This window comes from Phragmites australis, chromosome 4, assembly GCF_958298935.1.
Source record: "Phragmites australis chromosome 4, lpPhrAust1.1, whole genome shotgun sequence".
NCBI classification, from domain to species: Eukaryota; Viridiplantae; Streptophyta; class Magnoliopsida; order Poales; family Poaceae; genus Phragmites; species Phragmites australis.
Window position 1 is genome coordinate 49,927,762 of NC_084924.1, and position 16,966 is coordinate 49,944,727.

Consider the following 16,966-nt stretch of genomic DNA (forward strand, 5'->3'; position numbering starts at 1 on the left):
ACGCTCTTGCTCTGCATGCGTGCATCTTTTGCGGGCGTTCCTCTTTGCTCCACAGCACACAAGGTGTCATATATCTGCAGGATATCTCGCATCAAATGGCCACATGAACATTTAGGCCTCTTTTTAGAACACAGAATTTTTTTCTCAAATTCTGTGTTTAATTAAATTGATTCTTGTAAAATTTATGTACGATTTATGTGAAATTTCTACGTTTCAAATGAGCCCTTAGTTTAGTTGAGCTTGCTCAATAATAACATGTCTAGTCTCACTGTAATTTTTTTTGTTAATTTTAATTATTATTTATTTTATTTTATTTGGACTTTTTATTTAGATATTTTTCTTCTCATACTGTATGGAAATCGAACCGCTAATTTCTCATAATTTTTAATTTCAAATTAGCTATTTATTAATCATATTTGATATAGACTCTTTAGTTTAATCTAGACCGTTACATGTTCATAACAATAAGTGGTCTAGATCTTTTTCTTTTTTTATTAACGTGGTAATTTTATGATTTTGAGAGAGAATGTCGAGGCTTCTTTTAACACTCAAATAATAATATAATATCGGCATAAAAAAAGAGATCACTACTGCGAAAAAAATATCATCACTGCCAGTTCAAAATTGGCATTACTGCTGGTTCAAAATTAGCATCACTGCCTGTTTTTGAACTAACAGTAATTAGTGGTAGTAATAATAAGTATCACTATCGGTTCTAGCCTTGAATCGTTAGTGACAATACAACGATCACTGTCGGTTCAACACTACAATCAACAGTGATAATCTATCCACATGTGCAAAAATACTTTAACGTGAACTTTTTCAGTATGAGGATCCGCATAAGTTTGATCTCAAACTTAGACAGAGATCTCATTCCAAAATGGTCGATATAGAGTATTTTATATGGCAAAATGTCAATTTTACATCTTGCGGTATTCGAGTGATAACAATATATCTAAATGAATGACAAAAACAAAATTAACTTGAAGAAAATGTATTTTATATCACTCATTTAAATATGTCTATTGCCACAATCTAGCTTGAACAAATGATAATATCTAAATATGCATTCGTAGTGATAATAGTAAGCCTAAATAAATGGCAAAAACAGAATCCATCTTCAACACATATATGTTTTTTGCCATTCTTTTAGATCTATCTATTACCACAATCATCTTCACACAATATTCGTGCTCGCAACGGAGACGGGGAGAGGTGATGAGGAAACAGGGAGGGTGTGTAGCCGCATGTTGACTCAAGCGAGGCCAGGCCTAAGGGGTAGAGTCGGCCGCAGTGGAGACGGTGAGCTGCAATGGAGGCTTCACTTCAGTCACCACTACCCCTTGGGAGCGGCATGTTGAGATTGGGAGCACAATGGAGGCCTAGGCGGTCACGAGGTGGCTACGACGACTAGCTCGGAGGATGTATGGAAGCCAGGCACAAGAGGTAGAGGCGGCTGAAGTGGCGATGGTGATAGCCGGACCACTTTGACCACCACTACCCCTTGGGAGCAGCTTCGATCGGGATATTGGAAGCGAAGTGAGATGGGGGTTGCGCGCTGAGGGAGAGGTGCTCTCAGTGGCGGACCCAGGATTTAGCGATTGGGTATTCAGTATTAAAAAAAATGTTCAATCTAAAATACGAGAAGTCCATAGTAACGTAAATTTTAAAGTATAAATTGTTCATAGTAGAGAAGTTTCAACTAATTAAAAGAAATTACAAAGCATTTAAACAAAATTACAATTTAACTTTGTGTTCCTTTATGGCTTGGAAGCGTTTAATGATGTCACTATCCTTAACTTGCACAAAAAATTTACGCTCAACTGCTGATTGCCGAACTGGGCAGTCACAACATAAAGATCATAAATACTTGATATTTGTTACTATGTGGGCTCTTTTTAGTTAGGGAAAAATGCAACCCCCCTAAAGTCACTTGGATTTTAACTTTCCCCTCCAAAAATTGTTTTGTTGCAAAAAAAAAACCCCCAAAGGTTTGATTTTGATGCAAAAACACGTCCAAAAATTTAAAAAATTAAAAAAATCACAAAAAATTTTAAAAAAAAACTAGAGACAATTATTAGACCTTTTGTGAAATTTGTTTTCAAAAATAATATCCTTTACATCATATTACATGAAGAGTAAGTTTGAAAAAAAAGAAAAACGTGCAACTCATTTATTAATTCGAGTTAAATGCATAGTTAATTATTTACTAATCCAAAAATTATGAAACAAAATTTTTTAGTCTTCTTACATGATCCTCTATATTGTAAAAATACATGAAATCTTGAAATAGTTATTGTAACGTGCAGGATTGAGTAAATATGTTGCAGATAGATTAATTCATAACTAATCCATAACACCCCCAAAATTAGTGAAATCACTTTTATTAGTTTACTAAAACAATTAGTTTACAATTTGCTAAGTGGTCTGATGAATTGAAGCAGCAAAGATATATATACGTAGTATATGTGCTATATACTTAATTTTTTTGCAAAAAAGTTGAATACCCATGCATCATGGTGGGTCCGCCCATGGGTGCTCTATTTATAGATATATTATCACTGCTGGTTTGGAATATGAACCGACAATGATAATAATTAACAACGTCGGTTCGTCATCGTCAATTATTGCTCTATTGGTGCAACTTACGAACCGATAAAGATAGGTATTATCGCTATTAATTATTAAAGGTATGTCTTTCTATACACATCTTTTGACGAACCGGCAATGATAATTTCAGAACATGACCAAATTTTGACATCAAATTAAATGGGGACCAAATTTTCAAGACAGCCAAAATTTAGCTCCCTTTGACCCCTAACCAAACAGCCCCATGATACTTATCACCTCCGCAAGTGCAGCATGCTCTTATCGGAACAAGATAACAAAATATAACCGAATCTATGTGCATGTTTATTCTACTACGTACACGGTTCAGAAAAGATAAGCCAGAATGTACACTACTTTGTTGGACAAACGGAGCTGTGCAGTAGCTAGCATGCATGCTGCATGCCTATACATTCCACTATCTAGTGCTCTTTTATGGACACTACATATATGTGGCGATTTTTTTTGCTTTGTCGGCCGTCATGTTCTGGAAGCTGAGCGAGTGATCCAATTCAGTACTGCATGCGTGCATTGCATCCCCAGCTCGTCAGTTCACTTGTCTTAGTTAGTTTTATTAATAAGCACGCTCGCGCTCACTCGTAAAGCTAGGAACGAAGCTAGTATATATGTTTATAAGATAGCATATAGAGCAGGGAGTAGTGATTGACAGATTGAGGATGGATATATGGACTCTGTCGAGTGCCCACAGGTAAGGCCCGCACTACTCCCTGCTATATAGAGGAGAGGAGAGGAGAGGAGAGGAGAGGAGAGGCCAACAGCCCGTGAGTGCAATGATCCGATGAAGCAGGCCAACGCAAAAGACCAAATAAAGCGCCGCAGCAAGGCACGGGCTGAATAAGGAAAGAGCAACAATATATATGCATGTGGCCTAAAAGTCAAGTTGGCAATGGCTGCAGCAGTAGTAACAAGACAAGATGAGACCTGGTATATAGCATGAGCCGCATCCTTTGCTGTCCTTGAAAAGTGGCTCATTGCCGCAGGATGTCATGGCGGAGAAAGGAGGCAGGTTCACGTTCTTGAACCCGCAAGCGCCACCTACATCATCATGCATCGATTTATTAATTCGACGGTAAGCTAGCCGGCGAATTACATCATGGACGTACTGGCCCGGGCATTGAGTGGGGTGGGGACTGCAGGAGCCGGAGGAGTGGGGGCCTTATGCTTGTGCTTGCCGCAGCAGCCATGGCTACGTACTAGCAAGCAGCAGGAGGCACAGCAGAGCAGCCGCAACAGCGCGGGAGGACATATCCTGATGAATGGATGGATGATCGATCGACTGTGCTGTGCTGCTCTGCTGGGTGATAGATCGATAGCTTATAGACGGCAGGGCAGTTGAACTGGGTGGGAGGGTGCCTTGCATCGGGGTCACCAGAGCACTAGCAGCAGTCTTATGCCACGGAAAAGATGAGCATGCATTTTTATCTTATCGATTCTCCACCTTTTATTCCTGACAGGATGCACATCACAATTCACAACTATACATACAACTTTTTTAACTGAACATACAGACCAGACATTCCTACAGCTACGCAACATTCAGAACTATTTCATACACTTTTTGTAACTGAACAAGGACATTAGTATCAGGTAAATACAACAACATTTACAGACAATAGCACCGGACCAAGAAAAGATCGAAAAACGACAATTTAACACACCAATTTACATTAGTGGCTGCCATCCGGAACGCTGATTCCTTCATCTAAAGCTTTTCCACCACAGGACCTTGCAACGGACTCAAACAGTTTCTCAATCTCGGGTGCACAGCGCGTAAAAGATCGGTTCCAAAAGTTGTAGCGCGGGTTCTAACGAAAGAGGCATGTTGCGTTAGAAGTTTAGAGTACCAATGTTTGCAATATACTAATTAAGCACACAACACCCATGCCGCATACCTGTATCAACTCAATCAAAGTAATAAGTAGTCCCCAAGGATGAGGACGGCTCACTATTAAACGTTCCAAAAGAACCCTCGTTATCTGCTCCAGCTGGTTAACTTCCTGCAAGTTCACATTGCGCAGACATCAAAGAATGTGTTAGAATCTTACTCCCTCCGTTTCGCAATATTTGTTCATGACCTCAGAAGTATTTGTCTCAAATTATTTGTTCATTGCGGTAACTAAGTATGCTTTATGATTTATTTCTCTGCTATGTCCTTAAGTGTATGTATGCATTTACTCGAACGTTGGTGAATTATTTGCTCTCATCTTTGCATTGATTAGATGTAGTATGGTCATCTTTATATATTTTTTTATTCGATTTCAGTATTCCTTGATTTGTACGTAATGATGGGCGTGAATAAATATTGCGAAACAGAGGTAGTAACTAATAATTCCGCCAAAAAACTTAACCAATAACACAGATGGTAGACACCAAGAAAAATATCCAGTGCTACAAAGGGATGTGAAAGTTGCTACAAAGGGATGTTAGGAGCACAATACAACACTGAATAAAAAGTGCCGAAGATAGGAATGAAAAATTAAGATAAAGATGTACTAAACGAGAATCACATGTAATCATAAAAGGAAAGTCATGAAACACCTGGGTAGCCTCGACAAATAGATACAGAATGATGAAGGAGAAGTAGTGTGTATGATTATTTGGGTAGCGCAGTTGGTTAGCGATTGCATTCAAAAGAAGGTAGCGGCCCTCTGTATCCAAGCTTGTTATAAGCTTTCTGAAAAGCTCAGTAGCTGTTTCAATCTGGAAAATATCCATCAGGGGAGTATGATTAATCTGCTGTACTGATGCAGATGCATTAGCCTTGTTGTGTTGCAGTTGTTGCACAGCCTAAATGTTCATCCAAATACGAGGTTAGAATTACTGATAATATAAAAAAACAAATAAGAATTGCAGAACATATCAAAGAAACAACAAAATAAACTGCATTTCTAATGCAATTTCCAGGAAAGAAACAGAACGAATGAATAAAGGTTCTACAGTCTATATGTTGTAAGAAGCATTTAAGGGTTTCTTAGGGAAAGCTAAATTAGGAAGATGTTGCAAATATAGTGGCTGGCAGGAGAGGTGCTCACTAGGTACTCAGAGCTAAAGGCGAATTTGGATCTTTTCTTCTCAGGCAAACTATATCCACAAGATGAGGTAATGCATTTGGATTTATCTCCTCATGGGCAGCATTGGAATGGTGATCTCATTGTATATTGGAGACTTGCCTTCATAAGTGCCAACACTAATAACATGATGAAGAGAATAATTCAGGGGATGCTTACGAAAGGTGATGTAAAATGCATAACTTTACCCGACCTCAAGAGTTTGGTAGGACCAACCGGGTTCTCATAATTTGTTGTAGATTTTCATTGGCTGTCTAGTTTAGATTGTTGTCTAGAAAGTACTCTTTTTAAAATCACATCAAACGCCCCCCATGAAGGTGATTATTTTTGTTTCCTAACTGGGGCAGAGGATCTAAGATAACTTTATTAGACTGATCCATTAGGCCTACGTTTCTCACATGATTCAAAGTATGATCCACCTTTGGACAAAATATGAGCAAGGAGTATTATGGTTCAACAATCTTGATCTTTTTACAGAAACTTTCGGAATTGCCATCAGCACATACTTGACAATACTTACTAACGATGCGTATTCGATCTGATGAGAAAACTGAAGTGAAAATCGAACTCACTTGGATGCCAACATAGAAAACAAGCGAATCGATCAGATGCACATTGTAGCGCGGCCCAGCAACAGTTGCTTCATTCTGAGGCAGCAGCAATTTTTGCTTCGCATATCATCCATCTATACCAGAGATGTGGAATAAGGTTAAAATTCACACACAAGACAACAGCAAGGACAATTATTTAACCTTATGAGAAACTAAGTTAAAATATGTCTTGATTTACTTATAATAAGTGATTGATATTATCATTTATTTGGTATGATGATCTTCGGTTTTACATAAGTTTTGATATGATTTGAATTGATTTGGGATTTTATTTGAACATATTTATTATGGCCTAATTGGAATTGAAGTTGGAGATATATGTTTGTTTGTCTCATGGTGTGCAGGTGATGGATGCAACGGCGGGATGATCGGAGCCAAGTGGAGTGCTTGGTGATAGACGATCAAGGAGGCCAGACGGAGTCAACGGTGATCCTAGCTGAACACGTGGAGGTCAAGCAAAACATTGAAGACGGATGGAGACAACATGTTAACAAAGTCAAGCGAAGGGGATGCCGGTGCAAGTGACAAGGCGGCCCAAAGGATCGGGAGTGAGAGAGACTTGCTGATGGTCAGGATTGCATGACGAAGTATATGCATCGATATTGAAGCGCTTGCTTAAGGTGTAAGTAAGACAGTGAGCCTCAAAACATGCAGATGGTTTCGCTGTTTGGCCTATAAAATCATGGGAGGATTGGAGGAGTACGTGGCACCATCGTGAAGCTTGTGTCGAGGCGAAACTAAGTCGTGAAGGCGCCGTGATCGTCCGATGAATAGAGAAAAAATTAGACCAAAATACAGTCGGTGGTAGGTATGAGCGTACTACAAGAGAGGAGTATTTTGAGAAAAAACTAAAAAAATTAAGGGTCAAATTTTCTAGACCTATAAATAGAGGGATAGTGCTATATGAGAGTTTGAACCAGCCACTGCCCTTTTGTGCCACCTATTTGAGAGTTATGGTTTTAGAGGAGAGAAGGATGAGTGTTTAGCCTATGTAATAGGTGAGAATTTTGAGAGATAATTTTTTGCAATCCGTTTAAAATAGGGCTGACCACTTTGAGTAATGATGTTTATGTTTTTGCATATACTTGAATTCTTCTTCTTCTTCTAGTTTTTCTCTATTAGTTCCCTTGCAAGTTTGCAAGTTTTTTGGTTTTCGGTTTTGATTTTTGTTTTGGTTTTTGACTGAAATTTCAGTATCTTGTGATGTCATTCCTCTTGTGTGATGGGGTGTTAAATTCCTTTACCTCTAGACAATTAACTTTGAGAGTTTCGTTGCTTCGTGTTCATCTTTTCTTGTTTCTTTGCAACTTGTGATCTTTCGAGTGCTAAGGCACATAGATTATCTTAAATAGAACTTACAGTTCATAAACCATCCGTAGAGTCGTGTTGCCTGGACTGTCTCTTGTTAAAATTTCTCTCTATTTTTATTCCACTTGAGTTTTAAGTTGCGTTGGGTGATCTAAATATGAGAAGATTATCGATTTTGTAAGAAATTTGTTGAGACGTCTATTCACCCCCTCTAGTCGATAATCTTGTTCATACTCGTCAATACCATTCTTCATCTGCTTTGATTTCATAACACCATCAACACCTGACATGATTCGTGGAGCTATTGAAATTTCAGCTAGCAGATCAATCCGTGACAAGAAGAAAAAAAGAAACCAACTTAAATTATGCCATACTGAAGTTTTGGCCAGGGAAAGAAAGCTGTTGCCCCACGGATAGCATGTAGGATATGGAAGTCTCATGTTGCGTGGAAAAGCGCTAAGGATGACATTGCGCATTTGAATGCAACTTGAGGGATCACATCACAGAAACTGAAGTGATAATCACAGAGAAATTCAGGAAAGTCATGCAGAATTTAGCAAAACATATCATGTGCTCAAATAAAATAGTTTGTCAATATTAAAGCAGTAGCGACGGCAAAGAACCAACTACTTACTACTTTCATACGCCTAGTACAAATCATGCCTCGTGATAAAATAGGATACCGAGTAGAGGAACAGAACAATCACTTCTGACATCATGGTGCAAAATACAGTTCAGAGTAGGGAGGTCTCCAGGTCTTGGTTGGTGACAAAAAAATAAAAATAAATGTTCCTGCCTACAGACATTTTTTAATTGTCATTTTCGAGCACCATTAAATGAAGCAGGCAGCAGAAGCATCCTAGTCATCTCCAAAGATTGCAACATACAGAAACTAGCAGAGGTTCAACAAAATATCCAGTTACCAAATGTTCCCTCTAACACATTACATGCCACACAAGGCTACCAACTGACACAACATAACCAAGCTAGGATGGTTCCTATCTTGATGTAGCTCTTGGCCAAATGTCCTAACCCTCTTTGATTTTGGAATATCCTAAAACTCTTTGATATAAACAAAAAATGTACAACATACACATCCAGATTGAGCTGAATAGGTGAAGCAATTTCCACCCATCACCCAAGCAGTGTGAGTAGTGAAGTTTCTAGGGTTGGACCTCTGCAGACAGGAGTGAAGAAAAGAATTCAATTTATCGGGGCTGAGGGGGATTATCTGGGCGGCGGCAATGGGACAAGGGCGGAGGGAGGATCCGGCGAGGGAAGGTGAGTGCAGATGGAATTGGAATTGGAATTCCAAGTTGAGGGCGGGAAGGAAGGGAGACAGAAAACTCCTCTCCGTTGTCAATCACAAGACGAACGGCTTATCAAGGAATTATATTTTTTTTCTTTAATATTTTCAAAAATACATGTCCATTTAAAAAAATAGCAGGTATAAGCTACGGTTGTCCATTTAAAGGGTGAGAATTTGTGAATCTCGATAGTCAATACATTAAATAATCGGAGACAATCACGTCTCGCTCGTTTAGTGTGCAAGAAGTTGATCTCGATCACTGAACAAGCGAGAACTTCGTGGACACAATGCTGGGTGGGTCCACCTAAAAGGTCTCGCATGTTCAGTGAGAGATCTTTAGTATATATTTCTATTACGCCGGCCCTACCGACATCAATTGTCATTTGATTCCAGTTGAGCCGAGAGGGGGGGGGGGAGGAGAGAGAGAGGAGAGGGAGAAGAGGAGAGGAGAGAGGAAATTTTACGATGAAGTCCTGCTGGAGAAAAGAGGTATGTCTTTTTTCTCTGATTTTATAATAAATCCGGTAGGATAGCCACTAGTGCAAGACTTTGACATATGTTAGATGTAGGATTCTTTTACAAACCTATTAGGATAGTCACTAGATGTAGTTAGAATATAGATCTAGTTTTAGAATCAGGGTTAGATATAGTTTAGCAGCTAGATCCAGTTTGTACGAATATTTTAACAATTAGATGTAGTATTTAGATATATGTTAGGTATTAGATATAGGATCTAGATATAGTGTAGTCATAACTGATGTGGTAGATGTAGGATCTAGAAGTGTTTGATGTAGCGATTCGAGAATATTTTGTTGTAGTATAGATTACATGTTGGGATATGTTTGTAATGATTTTTTTATTGTACATGTAGTTTTATATAATTATTTCTGTTTTATCGTAATAATGTTAGAACTTGTGTCGATGGTTGCTAAATATGTCGGATATGTGACAGTTTAAGATTTTTTTTATGGGAACACTAAAACAATATATGACCCAAAATGGATAATATTATCCGTATTTCAATCAATAGATAAGGGTATCTCCAGACATGTGTATAAAAGTGTAATGCCCCGAATTTCAACAAACCCGGAACGCTATCAACTCTCAACAAAAACCTAACTAGTCTAAAAATTATTAGAAATTTCGGCAGAGTTTCCACTGTATCTACTGCTTTCCTGGACAGTAAAAACACATTCATCACAGACAAGGGTATTTATAAACGGAAAGTAGACATAACCATCTAAAACTAGTACCTGACATAACTCACGGACCCGTTACAAAACACCAAAAATAGCCACGAGCTGCATACTGACCAAGATAACCAAGTACGGTGCTAAAGAATTATAGATACAACTATAAAGTATTTTAAGTGTGAACACTTGCCCCTAAGTGATGCTATTTCCCTTTCCGAACATGTTGCGACCAGAGGTATCTAAAATCCAAATGAAACACAAGTATGAGTAAAAACACTCAACAAGTATAGATATGAATCCGGAAGAACGGACGCATCAACAACGTCAATGAAGAACGGGAAATATTGGGTTTCCTTTTTCTTGAAAATAGCAAGAAGACAATTATTTCCGTCGATACGAACCGTCCTAAATTTCCTTTGTATTTACCGGTAAAGCCGAGCAAGTGAGACCAACACTCACTCATAGGATCATGAACATAAGAATCAAATTGCTCGGTAACATCGGACCATGAATGATAAATAAAATTGGAACAACTTGAAATTAGAATACTGACATGAACTCATTTTTGAACTTGAATCATATGAATATAGGAAAAATTTAAATATTGAATAAACACAATTAAAAGGGATCAGAAAAAAATTTGTCAAGCAAAGCAAGCCAATTATGGGTTTGACATGCACTTACCTTAACCGTGGCGAGAAGTCGGTCTCACATCGTTAGCACTGACGCTTCCAAAACTTGAGGAACAAGATAGTACTCAGAAGTTGTCCCAAAGACCATGTGACTAAACGTTGGATGTTGGAACTTCTCTCTCTAGCCGAACCCCAAAATCTCGATTCTACCTTTTTCTCGGGAATTCAACTAGAACACAGGGTTGCTTGCTGACCGAGTCGTAATGCTCGTTCCGCTTAACCAACGATAGCAAGAGATTACAACTGAAGCATCTTCAGGGAATTTCCTACAACTTTGCGTTCACGACTTGGGCGACATCTTACTCTAAGTTGGTCAAAAGCCAATAATTGAGTTACTGCGTCGAGCAAAACCTACTAGATAGCACACTGCTTTGAATGTTTCCTAAATCGATTCTCCAAATCGAACAAGATCACGCCACTAGAACGATATCGACGAGACCTACAACCGTCGCTTTAAACACAAGGTCGGAACTGGCTCCACTCATTGCCAACCTTCAAATTACTCTCGCGGATAGATGGTCAAGCTTCCACTCTCGCGTCCAATGACAAAATTAACTACCATGCTATCGATAAGCATCTAGGGATTACAAAGACATTACCCTCGCTGCGTGAATCATGAACTAACGACAGATCTAGTGAAATCCCCAGAAAAATCCCCTTCTCCCTCCTTTTTCTTCTTTATCTTTTTTCTTTCTTTTCTTCTTTCTCTTTTCTTCTGTTCTGCGCCTCCAACTCGGCAGCACGACTCGACACTGGCAGAGAGGTTTGGACGGTGTTGAGTGGCAGCGACAATGGTGGGGGAAAAGGTGGCCGGTGGCCACGCGTGACGGTAACAACACGGCGGAAAAGACGGTGTAGTAGGGTGACCGAGTGACGGTACTAAGCAGCGCAGGCGGGGCTGTGACCGGCGATTGGCGAAGCAGCGATGGCCGATTGGCGCGACGGGAGGCGGCGCAGCGAAGCCGAGCCACAACAAGAACGGCGGTGTCCTGCTACGTGATTCATCGGGCGAAGCACGACGCGATGACGGTGGCACAGATGACGGCGATGGCATCACAGCGATGGGTAGCGGCACGACATATGCAGAGACGACGCGGTTAGCACTGGTGACAGGCATGGAGCACTGGTGACAGCGGCGATCGGCGCGGAGGATGGCGGGCGTAGAGCAAAGAGTGGCAGCGGTCTAGGGTTAGAGTTATGGTTTGGCAGGTTTGGGCTCGGGCTTCCAAAGGGTCAGGCCTGAGGCCCTTTTTATGCGTCGGTCGACCACTCGGTTGGTTGTGATTTTTTTGGGATATTACAAAAAGTGTCGGACACTTATACACCTGGTTGATGCGGAGTTTCAAAATAGACCCCGAGGTTCAAGAGCTGACCATTAGCATTGTGGGCAACTGAGTAAGAGATGGTGTGTACTGAGAGGTATACCCGCTCAGGGAAGATAAAGTGTGAAAGAGGTATCTGCAGGATGTTATGTATAGAGGTTGGTCTCCTATGTTACTTATGCAATGGAAGAATAAGGAGCCAGTTGAGGAGATGCAGGGTGGGGGTATGTGGAGGAGGAGGGTGATGAAGAAGAGTATGATGAGGATGTCGATTCGGATGGTGTGCATTCATTGAATTATTTGACTGAATCGACCGGTGAGGCAGACAAGAGGGAACAAATCTCTTATCTAATTGAACAGATTGAGCGGGATGATCTTAAGGCTAACGAATCTCCTGAGTATGACATCTCAGATGATGAAGACGATGTTTTTGTTCCCGCGGACTGGAACAATCCTAACTTTAACAATTTTGTGGTCTATCGGAGTATTGAGTAAGAGGGCATCCTAGTTAACGGTCCCCATGAGAGATATAGTGTCCAGGGGGGGTATCCCCTGAACCTTGGCCCATCACACGACCATGCCTTGACTCGCACGACCAGCACGAGGTTTGCGTGACCAACCTCCTTATGATTTAATGTGATCCCGCGACCAGCTCTTGCTGGCTGCAGAGCGTCCATACCTAACTTGTCTAGTCATATTTATCGATATCTACTCAATTATTTTTCCTCCCAAGGCTCCTTCTCTAGTGAAAAGTTATAGTCAGTGCAGATAGGCAATGCCCCATTTTGTAGCATTAATTGCTACTGAGTGAGGTGTTGTGGACCAACTTACCAACACTTTTCATCTATAGGCAGCAAATCACATCCAACCACCAACCGGGGTGTGTGCATTTCATCAGTGGATTGATGACTTCATATCCCCCAAGGACCAGGAATGGGTGGGTCAAAGGAAGAAGTGGGATGAGAACGACCTGAATGGAGGCATCAGAAAGAAGCCCGCGCATAAGCACGTAAGAAAGAAGCATCAAGTGACGAGGATTGATTCTAGTGCGACTCCACTGTAGGTCGATTATTTACTTTCTCTAAGACGTGTCTACATGTTATGCTTACGATTTTTATTGACCATGATACCTAACACCATAAAAGTTATAAATTTCTTATGTATGTGCCTTATGGCAGTGTAACTGTGTTATATAACCGTACTCGAATGAAATTATCACCGGCCGTTATTCTACAAATCGTACTCCATGTTTTTAGAGAAGATGTTTATGACAGTATTACCCCCTTGTGTAAATAACGGTAACCCATCCATAACTACTTCATCTCTAACACAGTCCAACACAATCCTTTCCATAGCAAGAGGATCCATGTCTGGGTCCAACAAGGGTAAGAGCAAGATGGTGCATATTGCCTTATGTACCATAGCCACAGACATGTAATAAATACTTATGATGACCTTTATATGTGATGTATTTTACTTTCATCAATGAAATAATCAGGATTTATCATTCTATCAATATAATTTATAAGCCTAATGCATTTATAGGATTCCCTACCTTCTTTTCAGAGGCAACAATAACTCTTTACTGAACTTTTGCAGAATGAAATGACCACACCAAACAACAGCTTTCACAGGGAATCTCTGTCAACTATCATTGTCATAACTTTTCCAACTTTTACAGAGAATTCCTGCTCATTTGTCCTTATGCACAATAGTTCCATGCTCCAGCCCCCAGCCACCGTAAATAACCTCACCCTTAACCATAGATAAACTACTCCTTTTTTAGCTCTCTCAGTGCAACATCTTCTTCAACTCCACCATTGGGAGATTTTCATCCCCTAGGGGTCGAACCACTGATGTATTTCTGTGGCGACCCTTGTAGGCTACACAAGTCCCAGGACATCTCTTACACCTATGGCAGACGCTTCTTCGTGTGCGCCAACTACCAATACGACCCACCTCAATATGGACCATATGAGTACCCATTGGTATAACGACATAGATCACTCATGTGACACTTTCTATACGATCTCATGTGTTGTCTTACTAATCTCACTTATTGTTTCATTTCTCCAGTCTCCTCCACTTATCTTTGACTTCATGGGATGACTGGACATGGAGTAAACTGAGGACCAGATACGGTGGGTCGACATGAGCATGTGGTGAAGGAGGTAAACTTACGAACATCGGGAGTATGAGCAACAACAGGAGAAAATTATACTCAAGTGTCAGGAGGAGGAGAGCATGAGGAAGGCGGCGAAGAAGGACGCCGCGGCTGAAGCACGTGGAGCAGAGAGGGAAAAGAAGCTGGAGAAAGCCCTGATGCCTTGCGAAAGGGCAAATATCCTAGGTGCACTCAGTAAAGAACATCTATTATAACCTGGTCTATTTTTATTCCCTAAGACATGTTAGGTTTAGCAGCGGTACGCAATTAGGTTAGTCTTTAGGCGTACCGTACATGTCAACCTTTGTTGTCGTAATCTTTTTATGGTTAGGGTCCATTTATGCAGCGACGATAAACCACATGTTCCATATAATATTTATCAGCGTATGTAAGCTCTGTGTAAGATTATATGATAATTGTGCTTCACAAATACTATTGTTCGACAAATTAGATTTTATATCCTCCCGACGTTACATCATTAAAAAAATAACTCACACACTTTTACATCAACTAAATAAAAAATATCAATAAAATTACATTAAACCAAAATTAAGGATAAAATAAAACACTCCATGAAACCGTTTGGATAACTATTTACACAACCGACACTTTTCACCGATATAATGTGCAATATTTTTCAAATTGCCATATACAAAAGTTATATTAGAAAAAAATTCTACATATACCTAATCTGTCATAAGTGAATTAATTCGAACGTGTCACCCATTCACCAGACGAGATGAAGTTCTCGCCCACTGAACATACGAGACGTGACTTTCTCCGGTTATCTAATGCACTAAGCATTGAGGACCACAAGGTCTCGCCTGTTCAATGGGCTAGATCTTGCTCTCACTCATTGTACGGACGACAGTAGCCTATACCTGCTATTTTTTCAAACGGACATGTATTCTTGAAAATTTTAAATAAAAATATATAAAACAGTGAACGTGCGATGATAGCCTATACCTGCCATTTTTTCAAACGGACATGTATTCTTAAAAATATTAAATAAAAATATATAAAAAATTCCTTATCAAGGGCCTTAGGATATCATGTGGGCTTAGCCCAAGTTGAGGATTGATAAGCCCGTTTTATTTACTTACTTCTATTCTATGGACTGGGCTAAAGAGCCGAGGCTCTCTCTCTCCACGAAGCATTCATGTATCTTAGAGAATTTTTAAAAAAATAATATTATTTTATTAAAAATTACAAAAATGTTAGCTAAATTTATAAAATTGCAGATATAGTGCCTTAGGAGGCAATCGGGCTCGGGGCTTGTCGGCACTATGGTTGGCTGATGGGGTCTGTTGGCATACCATATGCCGATAGGTCTCCTGCCACCTATACACAGGTCTGTCAGCAGCAAATATCTGGCCAATAGGCATGTCGACAATCGGTGAGCCGATAGGTCTATCCACACATAGAGCGCTGACAATCATTTTTTTATTTAATGTACTTTGAATTTGTTCATAAAAAAATAAGAACATTTGATTATGAAAATTTGATTCGCGCAACAATAGATGGGCCACATACCGACTCTAACAATCATAATGTCATGTATGGTACAATTTTCATTCTAACCTAATCATGTACTGATTGTAAATCTAACATGCCTTAAAGAATTTAAATGAGACCATTACTACTTGAGTGCAGTGGGGTATTTTACCTTCCTCGACGCCTTTGGTCCAGCTTCACGTGACCGACGTGTCCTCTCGTGCTTTCTCTCCCTATCCACCTCACGTGCCTCTTCCTTCCGCCGGTTCTCCTCCTCTTTTAGCTTTTGTTGCTCCTCCCTGTATGCATTTGCATCCATCCCCTCTCCTCTCATCCGCTTCCACATGATGGAATCGTCTCCATGTTGCATGGTGTTGCTTGTGCAGGAGAAGCACATCTGCTAGACTCTGCTAATATCTAGCCATTTTACGAAGTCATATAGTGGTGGCAAAGGCTAGCAACGAAGAACAAAATCATTAGTGTAAATGACAGATAGTTGTGATATAATCTGGGCAGATATATGTACCTAGCCACGGTAGCTGCTGTCGGAGGGTGAACTCCTTAAGCAGGGATCCGGAGGGACCCCCTTTGAGATTCGGCCGGGGGGATGATTCTGAATCTGTTTTGCGGGTGAAATAAATGGGCGTAAATGCGATACAAGTGGGATGGAAGGTTCGGATGCAGAATGCAGTAAATGCTCAGGAGGTTTTTAGACAGGTTCGGACCGCACTGAGCATAACACCCTACTCCTGTGTGTATGCTATAAATGCTCTGAGAATGTCTCTCAGAGATGTTGCTGGTCACAAGAATTTTTGTCTAGCCTAGAGCTTCGGGCTCCTTGTTCTTCGGTGATCTGAGCTTCTGTGCTTCAACTTGTCCTGGCGGTTGCTTCGTGTCCACCGGGTTTTTTTTCTCCGGGGAGCCCGCCCCGCCTTAAATAACCGCCGGGGCGGTAGCGTGCCCAGAAAGAGAGTGCGTGAATTCCGAGATGCCATAAATGGAAAGCGACCATCATGGGCTGCTGCGCGAAGTGATGGGGAGGGTCGAAAACGTGCCCCCGTCCGGTCTCGTTCGTCATCATGCCGTTCTGCAACGGGCGCCGCGGAGAGGGCCCACCGGGCAGCCACTGAACAGCTCGGCGTGCCCGCTTGGTCTTGCACACCTGACACAGCAGAGC

At 40.6% G+C, this 16,966-nt stretch overlaps 1 pseudogene; it reads right to left on the reverse strand.

Annotated features, from left to right (window-relative positions):
- Positions 1–4,295: 4,295 nt before the first annotated feature.
- On the reverse strand, positions 4,296–16,135 carry LOC133914926 (uncharacterized; annotated as a pseudogene).
- Between the last annotated feature and the right edge of the window lie 831 nt (positions 16,136–16,966).